Source organism: Microtus ochrogaster, unplaced genomic scaffold (genome assembly GCF_000317375.1).
Source record: "Microtus ochrogaster isolate Prairie Vole_2 unplaced genomic scaffold, MicOch1.0 UNK14, whole genome shotgun sequence".
NCBI lineage: Eukaryota > Metazoa > Chordata > Mammalia > Rodentia > Cricetidae > Microtus > Microtus ochrogaster.
This window is the reverse complement of record NW_004949112.1, coordinates 2,538,493-2,555,792: the sequence shown is the minus strand read 5'-3', so window position 1 is coordinate 2,555,792 and position 17,300 is coordinate 2,538,493. Positions and strand designations below refer to the sequence as shown.

The 17,300-nt window shown below is 45.4% G+C and overlaps 1 protein-coding gene and 1 pseudogene across 4 annotated transcripts in view; one reads left to right on the top strand and one right to left on the bottom strand.

Moving 5' to 3' along the window:
• The window catches only part of LOC113458283, a 14,056-nt pseudogene extending 1,933 nt beyond the window's left edge, over positions 1–12,123 (bottom strand).
• Positions 12,109–17,300, top strand: part of Vrk3 (VRK serine/threonine kinase 3) — a 29,405-nt gene continuing 24,213 nt past the window's right edge. The window contains exons 1-2 of one of the 4 annotated variants that reach the window (XM_026789115.1): positions 12,109–12,127; positions 15,993–16,054. The gene's annotated coding sequence lies outside the window, so the exon portion shown is untranslated. The other 3 variants (XM_005366855.3, XM_005366854.3, XM_013353684.2) reach the window with 3 other exon arrangements.

Here is a 17,300-nt window from a genome sequence, read left to right as displayed (position 1 = left end):
GTTAGATCAATATGTAAGAGCTAGCCAATAAGAGGCTGGAACTAATGGGTCAGGCAGTGATTAAAAGAATACAGTTTCCGTGTAATTATTTTGGGTATAAAGCTAGCCGTGCGGGCGGCCGGATGCCGAGGACGCAGCCCCGCTGCTCTTATTTCAACAGTCACCACATGGCCCTTACGCAGTGTTTGGGGGTCACTATTACTAGCAGGTAGTTTTTCTTGGTCCCAACCTTGAAGCTTACAGTTTTGCCCAGTCAGCATCTCTGCTCTGTAGCAGCTTTTGTGGCTCCGCCACTTTGACTCCTGGATGGCTTTTTGAGGTTAGCACTGTGAGTTTTACACAGGTTTCTTTCAGTGTGGATATCCTGACAGAGCCTTTCCCTGCACATACATTTGTGCACATGTGTGCATGTGCATATTCGCTGTCTATGCTTGGAAAAACGTATATGACGAAGTGGCAAAAACGGAACTCAGAGCTGGGGTGCACGTACCCAAGTTGTTCACCATCAAGGAACACTAGCACAAGCAGGAGGCTTCAGAGAGCTCACATTAATGACCTCCCAGGTACTGTAGTACACAACATTATACAGAGAGAGCACAGCTGACCATCTCTAGGCTGACCATGGGAAGCACACATTTGCAAAGCTTGGGGAATATTTGCCTTTTGAATGGTCGCTGTCATTTCTGTAGAACCCTTGTGAAACCATAGCACTCTTCTTTTCTCTACATCCAAGCAAGTTGTTAAATAGTCAAAGTTTCTGTCTCATGTCAGAAAAAAGAATTTAGAAAAAATTAATTTTTTCATACCTATTTTTGTCTCTATTGCACCTTTGATTGAATATATATGTCTGTATATGTCTATATAAATAATGTGTAAGTTTTCCACAGTGAACAATGAACTTTCCTGCAATAACCTTTGAAGTTTCCAGGAAGAAGATGGGGCCCCACAACAACAACCCCTCCTGGTTGATATGACATCACAATGCTGATAGCACTACTATAAGACCTGCTTTGGGTACCAGCTGCTCAAGATGGTTCCAACTTGGTTAGCTGAAATGGTGCACTTTTTTACAAGGTTCTTGCCAGAACTCCAAATAGGAAGCTCAGAAAAATCCTACAGAAAACTCAGAAACTATTTGCAATTATACCAGACAGTAATCTTGGAACTTAAAAACATTTTACTTTCACAGGATCCCATAGAAAGAAAATTGTCCCCATGACAGCTGGAAGTAATTCTAGAAGACCATGTCCTCTCTCCCAACAAAGTTTGTCCTCAAGGTTAGGGACATCATTTAGGGATTGGTATAGGGTTGGGGGTAGGAGTGAAATTTTGTAGGCTCAGAGTTCTCTTTGAAAAAAAAGGAAAATTGGATGGGATAATAGATTAGTGTGAGCTTACTCACACTAATAATAAAAGTGAGTAATAGAGCGAATACTTGTTATTATTTATAGGCAATTTTCATTAGTATAGATTCTTGTATATTGATACAAACTTAACTATATTGAATGTTCCTATTTTTGTCCACAATATTTGTATACCTAGAAAAATTTATTTTGTCATGTTGTATGCATGCATGCTTCTACCTTTGCTTAAAACATTTTTGTATATTGATACAATTTTAGGACATTTCTACCTCTGATCAAGATACTTATACATTGTTTACATTTTGAGGTCATTGTCCTCATTTGTTGCACAGTTGTTTATTGTATAATATTATAATATGAAGTCTTAGTCTTTGAATTATATAGGTATTGAGAATTATAGGTCATCCATGTATGTCATACTTATAGTTAGATTAATCAGGTTCTTTAGATACATAGAGATTATATTCTGCATAGATAGGTAATCTCAACACTTCAAAGAGCTGTAGAATATGGCATTTAAATAACTTAGGGTTCTGTTGACATGAGACATGATTGCTCCTGGCAGCACTGATCTATTCCTGAGAGAATGTTGAGCATCAAAAAGACTCCACTTGGAGCTTGTTTTCTTCTTGGCAAAATTGGCCTTTGGGCAAGGAACTGCCCATGCCTCATCCACTGACAAGATACATGGTTAAGCAGGACACAAGGAAAAAGACTGTCAAATCTTGCCAAGACAGGGTAAGATGGTTTTGAAAAAAAAATTGCCTCTGAAAATAGTCTGTCAGTTAATCTAGGCCTTAGCCAAAGTTGGTTGCTTCAACATTGCAAATGAAACTTTGGGTGATTGCCCAGATAGCCAGTTGTCTCTGTCATTTGTTGGACATTTTGGAAGTTGCTTGATTGCACTTCCTGCTTACTCAAGTAATATTATTTCCCTTCTCAGATCTTTGATGGGGCTGAAGACTAGATAGTTGTAGTTACTTTCCTCTCATGACTTGGCCAAGTTATTTATTATACAAGACTTAAAGTCATTAGGATAGGATAATTATTGAAACATTTATTACATTTCTTGCTTGATATATTTGTTCTTATTGTATATAATTTTGTATTAGGCTTCAAATTCTCTTATTTAAACAAAAGGGGGAAATCCTACAGTCAGTAGCCTTTAAGTTACCCGCCCACTGGGGCGTGGCCTCTTGTACTATTTATGCCAATGTAAAGCATGCGTCCAGCCTATTTTCCAGCTGCGGGATTCAGTTGCTGTTCCCTGTCCCAAGCAGAGAATTGTCCCTAAATAAGTAACCTTCTATTATTCTCAGTTCTGAGCTAGTGTGGGATTTCTTTTAAGCATCCTTCAGTGGGATTCATCCCAAAAAATACCTCAACAGTGTATTAATCAACTATTGGGCATAACTCCCTTCTGTACTGGTAACTGGATGACCTTTTTCCAACTGTGGGGCCCTGGTGTGAAAGTATTCACTCAGTCAAACCTGTGTTCTCACAGTTAAATCTACTTAAAACCAGCCCCAGAGAGAGGAATTCCTTCTCTCGTGGGCATCAGTGAGCATGAGCACCCCGCAGCTTAGCGCAGGGCTGGAAGAGGCAATCTGGATTTTACATAGCCACAGTGTTTCGCCTTGATCTAGTGCTAAGAGAAACTCTTTAATCAGCTAGCATTTGTCAAAAATGCTAAATGTGGATCAGGCACCATCCGCTTTCTTCCCGCGGTTTATGCTGGTTGCCATGGTAAGCACAGGGCCTTGTTCCCAGCCACTGCTGAAGACAAGCTCAGAGTGCACAGCAAGGCTGTTTTCCTTCCTCTTTCTACATCTATTACAAACTTCTCGCTTAACTAACCACACAGATGTAGTGAACACACAAACTCCCTCTCCCTCTTAGGAAACCATTAGCCCTTCCTCTATCTACCCGCTTCAGATACACGCAGGCTTCACAGCCACACCCCCTCTGAGACCAGTAAACTAACAAGCACCCGTTCTGTCAGCCTTATCTGATTTCTTAGCCCTGTGAAATGCACGTCTGGCATGCTTGTTATTGCCAAAGAATTGTTAACTGTGTCTGTGTGGGTATATGAACTGGAGCCCTTCCGGGAGGAGAGAGAACACAGAGCGCTGGGGAGAACACTGGAAGAATCGAGGGGACAGGATGAGAAGACATGATTCATTCTCCTTCTGGATCCCGAGAGGTTTGGGGACTGGCGCCCCAATAAACCTCAATACCCAGGTGGCAGTAAGCAAGGAACTGTGGATTATCCAGATGGGTGGAGCTAAACCTGCGGTCTTTATGGTCTTCCTTACGGTGACAGAAAATACTGTCTGAAGCCTGCCCTGCCCTGGTACCGTCCCTTTCTCTCGCTGCAAATGGCTCTGTCAGGCTGTCACACAGCGTGTGCACCATCTGCACTGGAGATGAAAGAGCAGCCGTGCCCGACAGCGTTAGGCCACGGGCTTGACTGACTCCCAAATGTGGCTATGCCGAGCCACGAAGAAGGCAGAAGCCAGAGGCCACACGTCATGGGGTTGTGCAAATTTTGAGTAGAAAGCATCCCTTGTGGAGACTTTGAAGTAAAAAGGCCCTGGAGATGAACCAGGATGCTTGTTCTGAAGGCAGAGACATGGCATTACAGAGTGAGGTCCCCATGGAACAGGTAAATTCTTTTTTACATCTTTTTTTTTTTTTTTTTTTTTTTTTTTTTTTTTTTTTTTTTGGTTTTTCGAGACAGGATTTCTCTGTGGCTTTGGAGCCTGTCCTGGAACTAGCTCTGTAGACCAAGCTGGTCTCGAACTCACAGAGATCCGCCTGCCTCTGCCTCCCAAGTGCTGGGATTAAAGGCGTGCACCACCACTGCCCAGCTAATAGGTAAATTCTTGAGTCTGGGCATCAAAAATGTGAAGAAAACAGACTTGCTGGGGCTGGGCGGGGTCTCAGGCCGAGTCAGACATGGAGAGAGCACTCCTCTCACTCGCCAGTACTGGTAGCTTTCTTTCAGGCATCCTTTGACCACAGCGTCAAGCTCTTCCCTGATGTCTGGTTGGTAAATCAGGCTGGGTTTGGGGTCTGCTGAGAAAGAACAATGCTGATACGGAGGGCACCCAGATGCGCAGCAGGAGCTTTCTGGCCTGGACGTCGTGCAGATCTGTGTAGGAGCAAAGGCCAATGCACTTGTTACTGTGAGACACAGCGTAAGAACTGATAGACACTGACGGAAACCTCCTGAGGTGTTTCTGTAGCTGGGGTCGGGGGCTAGGGGGCGGCTGCCAGGACGGACAGGGACACACAGCTGCCCTGGCATAATAAAATCCTAAGGAAGAAGAGGCCCACCACATGATATATTTTACTTTTTTTGTCTTTTCTTTAGGGATAAAGTTCTCTGGTGTTTCTTGGAAAATACAGAATGGACTGATTAGAGGAGATCCATAGGGAGCCAGCTGCTGGATGGGAAGCCGTGCACATGTCCACTGGGGTAGACACTGTCTGCCCTCTTACCATGAGGCTGCAACACAAAAAGTGGATTTGGCGGTCCTGGCTGCTCTGTGAGGGTCGTGCTGGCCCTGCTGAATTGGGAATGCTCCTGTGTTTACACTGGAGTCCTGCTTTCCTTCTGAGACTCAGGAGGAAGGTTCCATGAGCAAGTGCCTTCTCACTTCTTGATTTAGTAGGGTTTTTACTGCTGAGACCAAACACTAGGACCAAAGTAACTTGGGAAAAAAGGGTTTATTTCATCGTAAATCTCAGATCACACTCCATCACCGAGAAAAGTCAGGACAGGAACTCAAGGCAGGTGCTGATGCAGAAGCCATGGAGAAATGCTCTACAGGTTTACTCTCATGGAGAAATGCTCTTTACAGGTTTACTCTCATGGAGAAATGCTCTTTACAGGGTTACTCTCATGGCCTCACCCTGCTTTTTTTTTTTTTTTCGAGACAGGGTTTCTCTGTAGCTTTGGAGCCTGACCTGGAACTCGCTCTGTAGACCAGGCTGGTCTCGAACTCACAGAGATCCGCCTGCCTCTGCCTCCCGAGTGCTGGGATTAAAGGCGTGCGCCACCATCGCCCGGCCTCACCCTGCTTTTTTATAGTACCCAGGACTGCCAGCCCAGGAGTGACACCACCAATAATTAATTAAGAAAATGCACCATCGTTTTGCCTGGAGGGCAACCTGGTAGGACCATTTTCTCAACTAAGGTTCCCTCTTCCCAAAGACTCCATCGTGGGTCAAGCTGACAAGAAACTAGCCAGCACTCCTCACATTGCTGGAATCAGAGCATCCATGTGACTTCACTGAGAGCTGTGCAAGCCTGCATTCTGGCAACCTGCGCTGTGTTCTTCTAGTACAGTGAGTTCCTACTGTCGAGTCTGAGCACAGCTGAGACCTCCGAGTGCTCCTAGGAATCACTCAGCTGGGGTGCTCTTGGGGAGTACAGCTGAGAGTGCTCTCCTTTCTAACGTTCTGTTTCAGAGTACCCGGCAAGGGGGGGATGACTATGGAACTAGGAGGAAGAGCCTTCAGGCTAGCCAAGCACAGGGTGGGGCTTATGACTGCCGTGGGACATTTGTTTACACTGTGAAGCTGTGTCACTGTGACTGCTTTAATAAAGAGCTAATGGCCAATAGCTAGGCAGAAGAGAATACATGGGAACTCTGAAGAAAAAATGAACTCTGGGAAGAAGAGAGGCAGAGAGACACCAGAGAACAAGTCGGATATACAGAATGGGAGAGAGGAGAAAGCCGCGTGGCAGAATGTAGTTTAAAAGAAACAAGTTAATATGAATAGTAAGAGCTGGTTGGGAAGAAGGCAAAGCTAAAGGCCAAGCTTTCATAATTAATAACAAGTCTCCATGTCATTATTTGCCAGCTGGCTGCTGACGAGAAAATCCGACTCCACAGCTTACTGGCACTCGCTAGGCAGCACTCAGTGAAAAGAGCAGAGTACCAGTCCCCTTCCCAAAGGTCTATTCCAGACAACACAGCAAGTGCTTAGGAGAATCCAGACCTGGTGGGGATAGTGTGCAACTTTTTTCTTTCTTCCTCCTTCCTTCCTTCTTTCTTTTTGGTTTTTCAATACAGGATTTCTCTGTGTAGCCCTAGCTGTACTGGAACTAGGTCTATAGACCAGGCTGGCCTTGAACGCAGAGAGATCCACCTGCCTCTACTTCCCAAGTGCTGGGATTAAAGGCGTGCATCACCACTGCCTGGCAGGTTGTGTTCTAATGGGACTGAGCTGTGTGGGTGAAGAGGACAGCAACCACAGGGTCCTGAACCACCTGCCCAAGAAAAGACTACAGCTACAAGCAGGAAAGGTGGGAGGTGGTATGCAAGAAGCCAGGAAGGGACCAGAGCAGGTTATACAGGCTCAGCACTGTCAACGTTCAGAGTGCTGTCCTGTGCACTGTGCTTTAGACGCCAGCATCCTGTGGGCAACAAGGCACAACAAGGATCCCTGGATCAGAGTGACACTTACTGAGCAAGAAAAGATCCTGGTGGTTGTTCAGTGCCAGATCTAGAACAGGTCTCTCTGACCCAGCTCTAGCTCTGGCTCTTCCCAGTCTTCCAGAATGAAATCCATGGCTACATCTTTGAGGCTCACATACTTCGAAATGAAGCACACTGTCAGTCATCCAGGGGTTGCCATGAGCCCTGAGCAGGCCTGACCAGGGCAGAAATCACCCTGTAGGTAAAGACATAGCTCCTTGGACAAGTGACAGAATGTCAAGTCACATGGAAAATGAAACCCAGGTCTGCCAACCCTAAACTTCATGTACTTCTTCATTTAAGATTGTAAGGAGCCAGGTATGATGGCACCGTCTTCAATCCCAGTGCTCAGGAGGCAGAGACAGGCAGAGTTCTGAGCTTGAGGGCATCTGGCCTATAAAGCAAATTCCAATATAGTGGTATTTTATTTGTGTTTTAATAAAGCTTACCTGGAGAGCAGAGGGCAAAGCAGCTGTACGAGTCAGCTATACAGGCCAGAGAGTGGTGGCACATACCTTCAATCTCAGGACGTATACAGTACCTAAAAACCTCATTTAACAATGTAATGCAAATTTCTAGTCCTTGAAAGTTATTATTATCAACTAATTAGGATATAAAGAAATAAAAGTTAGTAGTTAGTCATCACAATCAAACTTGTAGTCACATTAGGTATGTTTTCAAGGTCAAACATATACTTTAGATAGACAGGTGATCTTCAAACACCACCTCAGAGATCTACTGAATATGTCATTTAAGATGTTTTAATAATATAGGTTCCTTTTTTATGACAGTGAAATATATCTGTTCCTGGCAGGAACAATCTACTTCAGAGAAGATGATGGGCATCAAAGAAACTCCACATGGAGTTTACTTTCTTTGTGGCAAAAGTAAGCCACTGGCTAGAAAGTGCCCATGCCTTGACTACTGACACTATGCTGTCCTAATTGTACAATGAAGACACAAAAGAAAGGACTGCCAAACATTGTCATGACAAGGAGAGACAGTCCTTCATAATACCCTGCTTCACAGAAAAGTCTATTGGATATACTAGGCCTGTAGGCCAAAGATGGATGCCCCAGTGATGCAGAAGAACTGTGGGTGACTGTCCAGGCAGTCAGCTGCTTCTGTCATTTCTCACATTTTTTGGAAGTCACTTGCTCACACTCTCTGCTTACTCAGTTAATACTATTTCCTTCTTGGGTCTCTGAGGGAGTTGAAGACTAGAGAGTTATGTAGTTTTCCTTGTTTACCAGATGCAGAAAGCAAGTTATGATAGATAGTAAATTAGGTACAAGATTTTGGACTCACCAATATAGGATAGAGATGGAGTATTTTCTCCTGAATTTGTGAAATGCAAATGGACTAGACATTGTTGATGTATATATTGTGTATAGTCATTGTACTTATTGTATATAGTTTTCTTATATTAGTTATAGCCTTTATTTTTAGACAAAAAGGGGGAAATGCAGTGGCATATTACTTGTGTTTTAATAAATAAAGCTTGCCTAAGATCAGTGCAAAGCAGCCACACTAGTCAGCCATACAAGCCAGGAAGTGGTGGCACACACCTTTAATCCCAGCACTTGGGAGATGATAGAGGCAGATGCATCTGTTAGTTCAACACCACCCTGGGCTACACAAGACTGAATCTGTCTAAAAGAGAAACAGCTCACATAAAGGCAACCCCAGCAGTTGGGCTCACATGCCTTTAATCCTAGCACTAGGGAGGTGGAGACAGGAGCGATATGGCTGGGCAGAGAGAGGAATATAAAGGGGAAGAGACAGGAACTCAGTAGAGTGTTGAGTGTGGGGTGTGGAATCTCCAGGATTCATGGAGACAGGATCTTGCCCATTTTTGGTCTGAGGTAGAAGTAAGAGGCAGTAGCTGGCTGTTTTGCTTTTCTGATCTTCAGTTTGAATCCCAGTATCTGTCTCAGGGTTCTTATTATTCATGCTACAGTCTAGGCTATGTAGAGAGATCCTGTCTCAAAAAAAAAAAAGGTAAAAAGATAAAGTTTTCTTTCTTTCTTTCTTTTTTTTTTTGGTTTTTTGAGACAGGGTTTCTCTGCCCTGGAACTAGCTCTGTAGACCAGGCTGGTCTCGAACTCACAGAGATCCGCCTGCCTCTGCCTCCCGAGTGCTAGGATTAAAGGCGTGCGCCACCAACGCCCGGCTAAAGTTTTCTTTCTTTAAGACAGGGAATCTCAAGCTGGAGAGATGGCTCAGAGGTTAAGAGCTGCTCTGCCAGAGATCTTGAGTTCAATTCCAGCATAAGTTGTCATCAGTGTTTTTTATCTTGGCCATTCTTACAGGTGTAAGATGGAATTTTAGTTGTTTTGATTTGCATTTCTCTGATGACTAAGGATGCTGAGCATTTCCTTAAGTGTCTTTCAGCCATTTTAGATTCCTCCGTTGAGAGTTCTCTGTTTGGGTCTGTACTCCATTTTTTTAATGGATTATTTGTTCTTTTGGTGATAAATTTCTTGAGCTCTTTGTATATTTTGGAGATCAGACCTCTGTCTGATGTGGGGTTAGTAAAGACCTTTTCCCATTCTGTAGGCTACTGTTCTGTCTTTGTTGACTGTGGTCCTTTGCTTTACAGAAGCTTTTCAGTTTCAGGAGGTCCCATTTATTATTTCTCTCAGTGTCTGTGTTATTGGGGTTATATTTAGGAAGTGATTTCCTGTGTCAATGCATTCAAGTGTACTTCCCACTTTCTCATCTATGAGGTTCAGTGTGACTGGCTTTATGTTAAGGTCTTTGATCCATTTAGACTTGAGCTTTGTGCATGGTGATAGATTTGGGTCTATTTTCATTCTTCTACATGTTGATATCCAGTTATGCCTGCACCATTTGTTAAATATGCTTTCTTTTTTCCATTTTATATTTTTTTTGCTTCTTTGTCAAATATCAGGTGTTTGTAGGTGTGTGGATTAATATCCAGGTCTTCTATTTGGTTCCATTGGTCCTCCTGTCTATTTTTATGCCAATACCAGTATGTCTTCAGTACTGTAGCTCTGTATTAGAGTTTGAAGTCAGGTATTGTGATGCCTTCAGAAGTTCTTTTATTGTACAGGATGGTTTGGCTATCTGGGGTTTTTGGTTTTCCATATGAAGTTGAGTACTGTTCTTTCGAGGTATGAGAAAAATTTTGCTGGGATTTTGATGGGCAGAAGTATGTAAATCTTATCTGAGAGTTTTTATAAAGGTTTAAAGCCTATGCAAAATTTGGTTAGGGAGGACTCAGCAAAATGAGACTGTGCCTACAAATTGCTTTGCGTTAATCTCTTTGGGAGCTTCAGATAAGAGGTTTTGCTATGTGGAAACTGACTTGCTAAAAGGTGTTTAACAATAACAGAGGCCTTGGCTAAGCTACAGGCAGTCAGTTTGCCAGAGGCTGATTCCCCTTCAGCTGCAAAGGCTGAAATGCATCCTAGAGTGCCCCCATTCTTCTATAGACCTTCATGAACCCAAGACCCAGCACAACATTTAATTCTAGCACTTCAGGCTAAGGCAGTATATCTGTCTGACCTCGAGGCCAGCCTGGTCTACATAGTAAGTTCCAAGTTAATCAGGGCTACACAGTGAGACCCTGTCTCATACAACAACCAAAAATAAAAACTACAGATGTGGAGCTGAAGGAATAGCTCAGTGACTGAGAACATTTAGTGCTCTTGCAGAGAAGCCATGCTTGGTTTCCAGCACCCACATAGTAGCTCACAACTGTCAGGGACAGAGCCCTTCTGATCTGTGAAGGCACCAGACACACGTGTGGTACACAGACATACATGCAGGCAAAATACAGAGAAAATGAAAATAAATCTTTAAAATTTACATAGAGCAGTGTTTTTTTTCAACATGTGCATTGTGGCCTCATTTGTAGTCAACAATCCTTAAAAAGTTTCTGTACCCCAATAAACCTCTCTGCCGATGCAATAATCCAAATCAGGTCAAATTAGACCGAATTAGAAAAAATCCCAGGTTTAATGGATACTGGATTGCTTTCCAACCCCCAGAGAAAGGAGGCAGGAAAGGAAGACTAGAAACCCACATGTTTGTTCTCTGGTCACAGTTTAAATACCCTATGGGAGTGGTCTTGAACATCTATGGGGAGCAGTCATTGTCTGGTGGGCTTTCTCAGGAGCTGACTCTGGACTGAGGCAAGGGGGGCAGTTGGGATGGAGGTTCCACCCTAACATTCCAGACTCTTTGAATATATGGATGCCAGGGGCTGGGGTGAAGCTCCCTTCCAAACAATCCTTCCACGGGTTGCTTAAGACCATTGGAAAACACAGATATTACGTTATGATTCATAACAGTATCAAAATTACACTTATAAAGTAACAAAAATAATTTTATGGTTGGGGGATCACCACAACATGAACTGTACTGAAGGCTCGCAGCATTAGGAAGGTTGAGAACCACTGACATGGAGGTGCTAGATGGGGTCTTTATAGCTCAAATTTAAGGAAGTCTATGCCCTGCATGTGGTACATATGGCCAAACAGGCATCTGACCTGACTGTACTCCACTCTTCCATACTGTTACTTTTCTATTGCTGTGAGAAAACATCTTTATCCAGATAACTTACCAAAAAAAACCTTTTAATTGGGTTTGCAGTTCCAAAGGGTTGGAGTACAGATGGTGGATTGAACGTTTGTGGGTGGCAGCGGCTGAGAGCTCGCATCTCAAACCTCAAGCAGGAGGCAGAGAGCACACAGGGATGGTGGGAAGTTTTTGAAATCTTAAAGCCTGCCCTGATACACCTTCTTCAACAGGGCCACACCTCCTAATCCTTTTCAAATAGTTCCAGTAACCTGAGAACATGTATTCAAACAGGAGTCTGCAGGGGCTGTTCTCATTCAAACTATTACACTGACTAAAGGCTCTATATTCTGGATGTGACACTTGTTTCTTTTTGGTGTCTACTGGCGTTCCTCTGTCCCAGGCCTTTCCTGTAAAGTAAGAGTCTGAAGCAGAAAATCTGAATTGAAGGCCATCATGAGCTACACAGTGCGATCCTGAGATCCTATCTTAAGTCATCCCTCCCCTCAAAAGATTGCTTGGGAGTCTCCGAACCAAGGACTGCTGCTTTTCCTTTGGGAGTAATTCGGTTCATTCACAGGGACTCCAGCTTACCTCAGCCATAGCTGCCTGATTCCAGCACCCTCTAAAGCTCCTCCGCCCTCCTCTTCATGTTCCCAGCTAGCAGAGCCGCAGAAGAGCTGAGAGAAAGTCTCCTGTCCGTCCATGGCTGATTTCCTGCTCATGCTGGTAAGTCACCAAAATATCACCAGATTTTTATTAGCAGAAGTTCCCGAATGAGACTGCTGCAGAGATCACAATAAGTGCATTTACTGAAACCACCCCCCTACTCCTAAGTTCCCATCATGCTTCACAACCTGTTCCCATGATGTACAGATCATTATTTTCCAGCATAGGATAACAATCACACACACAGCATTTACACTGTAGTAGGTATCACAAACTAGATGCTGAGTTAAAGCACACCTGCATGGGTTCCATACACACATACTATACTGGCTATGAGAAGAGAGAGGCAGAACACCCAGTCTGGGGCCAGCCAGGGCATTCCTTTTGTACTGGGAGGTGAGAGGGGGCTACGATCAAGATACACCGTGTACACGTTTGAGACACTCAAAGAATACATACAAAGGACTCTTTATTTTTATGTTTGTTTCCGCCTGCATAGAAGTACTGTGTGCACACCTGGGGCCTTCAGTGACCAGAGGGCATCTGATCCCCTAAAACTGGAGATACAGACGTCTGTGAGCCACCACGTTGGTGTTGGGAATTAGACACGGGTTAGGAGCCATTGCTGATCTTGAGGAGGGCAGAGGTCAGGCTCCCGGCACCCACATGGCGGCTCACACCTACGTGTACCCCCAGCTTCAGGGGATCCGACGAGCTCTCTGATGCCCACGCAGGTGGTACAGACACTCGGACACCGGGTTCAGGTTTCCCCTCGGTCCTCGAGCGCCAGGGTCTCCGCGGCCGAGCGAACACAGGCTTTCTGGGCTCCCAAAAACCCAACTCCTCAAGCGCGAGTCCCCCTCAGAGCAACTTCCGGTGCCGGTAGAAACTCCTCCTCTCCGCCTTCCGGACTCCACCGGCTGAGAATCGGGACTAGGGACGGCAGGGCTGGGCAGTCCACTGCCCTTTCACTGACGGCCTCCCTGAAACGTCCGTGGAGAGAGGCCAGCGAGTTGCCATAGAAACAGTTTGGGGCGAGGCTGCCACAAGGGCAAAGGGAAGAGGATAGAAGTGATTGGTAGCTATTCGTATCTCGTCTTCCGTCATTGGCTTCCCATTACCATTAGCAAGTGCGCAGTAGGAGGAAAAAGTTCTAGAGAAGGCCGAAGAAGGGTGATCGATGAGGAAATGGAATAATTCCTCTTTCGCTCTAGAGAAGGCCGAAGAAGGGTGGCCGATGAGGAAATGGAATAATTCCTCTTTCGGTTCCGTGCTGCTCAGGCTTCTGGGAAATGGAGCCCCAGCGGGGCTTGGGGCCGAGTTACAGGAAGTTGGCAGCGCCTGCGCGCCCTCGTCAGGCCCAGCGGAGGGTGCGCGCGCAGCACCTTCGCCTCTCCCGGAAGTTTACGCTGGGCAACTGAAAAGGTGAGTGCAGGTTCCCGCTCCGGGAATCCGGGCCGGGAAACCCGGCGCCCACGGCTCTTTCTAAGTACCGTGGTGAGAGGCCGCTCGGGCGGGGAGCCTGTGACGTCACCGCCTGTGGGCTGTGGAAGTCGACCGTGGCGGGGTTCGGGGGGGGTGGGGGAGAACCCCCACTCATACTGCGCTGCCCGAGGGGTGGAGCCTCCGCGGTCCTGTCATTGCTGGTTTCTTTTGGATTGTGGGGCCCAAGTGCAGTTTTTGTTACCTAGGCAACTGTTAGTCCAGCACTTATGGAAGACTGTCTAGCCTTTGGTCCCCCGGTATGCTGCGTTCTAGGGACAGGACCATAGTCGACGATGCCAAGCTGATGTTAATAAGTAAGATAAATTAAATAAGCGGACAGATGCAGAATAAAGGCAAACTTGAGTATAATAGCCGAAATCACTGGCTGTGCAACCTTCGACAGGGGACCTCAGCACTTTGGGTCCCCTTCTTTCCTTCCGGCCGCACTGATTTAGCACTACTGTATGTAAGGATCTGCGCCACATAAGTCTGTAGCTCTATACTCCAATGGTAGTGATGGCTAAACGTATCTAATAGCTAGAGTCCTAGCATTTGGGAGGCCATGTCGCGATGATTTTGGAGACTAGTGAGTTCCAGGACAGCTCTGCATGGATTACAGAGTGACACCCTGTCCTGGTAATAAAGCTGGGTGTGGTGGTATGTGCTGGTAAATTTAGCACTTGGGAGGTGAAGACAGAAGGCTCAAAAGTTCAAAGTCAGCCTGGGCTACTTAAGGCCCTATCTACAATAATGTGTGTGTGTGTTTTAAACCTTGCCTAAGGGTTGGAGAGTTGGCTCAATTTTTGAGTGCTTACTGCTCTTCCAGAAGACCCAAGTTTCTTCCCAGTTCCAGGGGATCAGTGCATGTGACCTTAATGGGCACTTACATCCACATCCCCATGTGCAGACATACACATACATAAATTGAAATCATAAAGATAAATATTCCTGGGGCTGGAGAGATGGCTCAACCGTTAAGAGCTGCTCTTGCAGAGGATGTGGGTTTAACTCCCAGCAGCCTCGTGGCAGCTAACAACTGTCCATAACTCCAAGATCTGTCACCCTCACACAAACATACATGCAGGGAAGACACTAGTGCACATGAAATCAAAATAAGTTACTTTTTAAAGGATAAATATTTCTAAGCCCTGCACAACTAGTTTACATTCTAACATTGGTTGGTTGCCAAACAGAAAATGTAGTCGGTTGTGTAATGTGCCTCCATAGAGCCTTACCTGCACGTCTGTGCAGAGTCTGGAAAACAGAAGGCTTTCTCTGCCTGCAGTCCACATGGTGCCCGTGGTGGCCTGCCTGGTTCTGCTGTGGTGATCAGCAGAGATAGTGCTGTGCTAGTTCCAGATTCTCTGCCTGTATATGGCATGGATTTGCAGTTCCTGGGGAGGCCAGCAGAGGGTGTCAGTTCCCCTGGAACTGGAGCTGAAGTTAAAGGTGATTGTGAGCCATCTGTCAAACTTGGGTGATAGAGACTTGTTGCAGAATATTTGTTTAACTATGTAAAGATGTGTTGTTGTTTTATCTTGTCTGCCTAAGGCACCTGATTAGTCTAATAAAAAACTCAACAGCCAATAGCAAGGGAGGAGGTATAGGCAGGACTTCTGGTCAGGGAGAGTAAGTACGAGGAGGAATTTAGGTCAGAGGGAAGAAAGAAAGAGACACCAGGAAAATGCCAGGAGCCAGACAGACAGACAGAGGAAGCAGGAAAATAGGACATACACAATGAAAGAAAGGTAAAAAGCCTGGAGGCAAATGAATAGAAACATTAAATTAAAAGAATTAGTGGGACAAGCCTAAGATAAGGCAGAGCATTCGTAATTAATAAGTCTCGTGTCTTTATTTGGGAGCCGGTTTGCAGCCCAAAGAAAATTCCAGCTACAGAGACTAGATTCGGGTCCTATAGAAGAATAGTATGAATTCCGAATTATTAAGACATCAAGCCTATCCTCAAAACTGACTTCAGTGGATCCCCATGGCCCCTGTTTTGATTGTAAATCACAGTAACAAGATATGGAACCTGATGTTACCTGTAGTGAGAGGGGGTGACAGCCTAGGCTGGTGACAGTGTGGGAGAGCTAGAGGCCAGTGGTTACAAGCCTGGTGTTTCCTGGCTCAGTTTCGTGCCAGCATCACCTTCCACATGGGACCCTCCAGGAACATTCTGCTCTGAAGCTAGGAACCCAGTCCATTTTCTTGATGTTTACTTTGTAAGTCAGAACCGGGTTGGGCTGGCCATGATGCGCATGTGAGACCCCAGCCCTCGGGAAATGACAACAGGAATACAAGGCTAGTGCTGCATGAGACCCTATCTCATGGGCACTCGAGTAGCACTTGCTGACTGACCAATGCCCAGTAAATATTAGCCAGTACCTTTCCCTTATAAAATGAGCCTCGGTTCATGTCTTCCCTCTTTGCTCTTTTCCAGGCTGTTGTCTCGATGGAGTTTCCAACTCAGTAATCCAAGGACTAGACCCTGAGTCCACAAAGGTACTGTTGCCCCTGAGACCTGTTTCCCACCAAGAGCCCAGCTGTACTGCCTCCTCTCTATGGCTGCTGGTGGACCTCCCTGCCCTGTCAGTTTGGGTATGGCAAGCCTCACCTAGTCAGGCATTGGCTCCTTCAAAGAGGCCACCTTTTCCCAGTGACCACTGAGGAAAATAGACTTAACATGGAATTAGCAAAGAACACCAACAGAAGTAGGTGTGGTGGTGATACCTGTTACCGTGAGGTAAGCCTGGACTATACAGCAAGACCCTGGGCAACGGTTAATATTATCGGCTTGACTGGAAGGATCATCTTGGAGACAAACGTGTGGAAAGGATTATCTAGATTGTGTTCGTTGTATCCAGAATGTGGGTGGCAACATTTTCTGGGTCCTGGACTGTATAAAAAGGAGAAAGTGATCTGGGCACCAGCATGCATGGCTCTGTGCTTCCTGACTGTGTGCAATGTGACCAGGTGTGAGCCGCTGCCTGCTCCTGCTGCCGTGACTTCTGTCGTGACGGACTGTGCTCTTGAACTCTGAGCTTTCAGTTGCTTTTGGTAGGATATATTTTATAACAGAAACAGAGAAAGTAATTGAGACACCATGTCTCAAACACAGGCACACATACAGTTTATAGACAGAAAACAAACAGGGAGTTTGCAGCGGTGGCGCATGCCTTTAATCCCAGCATTTGGGAGGCAGAGGCAGGCAGATCTCTGAGTTTGAGGCCAGCCTGGTGTACAGAGTAAGTTCCAGGACACCCAAGGCTACACAGAGAAACCCTGTCTCGAAAAAACAAACAAACAAAACAATAAAAAACACCAGAGATTTCTAAACCGCTCCACATTTTACAGAAGGCAAGTAGACTCTCTGTTCTTACTCAGTCTAGGCTGTGAAATGCCACAGTAACAGATACCCCTTAAGTCTGTGGCTTGACACAGTTACACATTCTCTTTCACTGATACCAACTTCGCACGACTGTCCATATCCAGTTTTGGTCTGGTGGTTCCAGAGTCACCACCTAAGCTTCAAATTTGTCACCACCAGAAGGGAGAAGGAGAAAGAGACACTAACAAGAAATAAAAATAAAAAAAGCCTCCCCAGTATTTGTGCTTTTGACAAAACAGTTGTATAGTTGGCTTTTTTTACTCTGTACTCATTGGGGGGCCCACCACCCAGCTCCCAAGTAATAGCATGGAGAGACTCATTCTTGCCACGCCTGCAGGGCCTGGATAGCCGAAGGGGGTG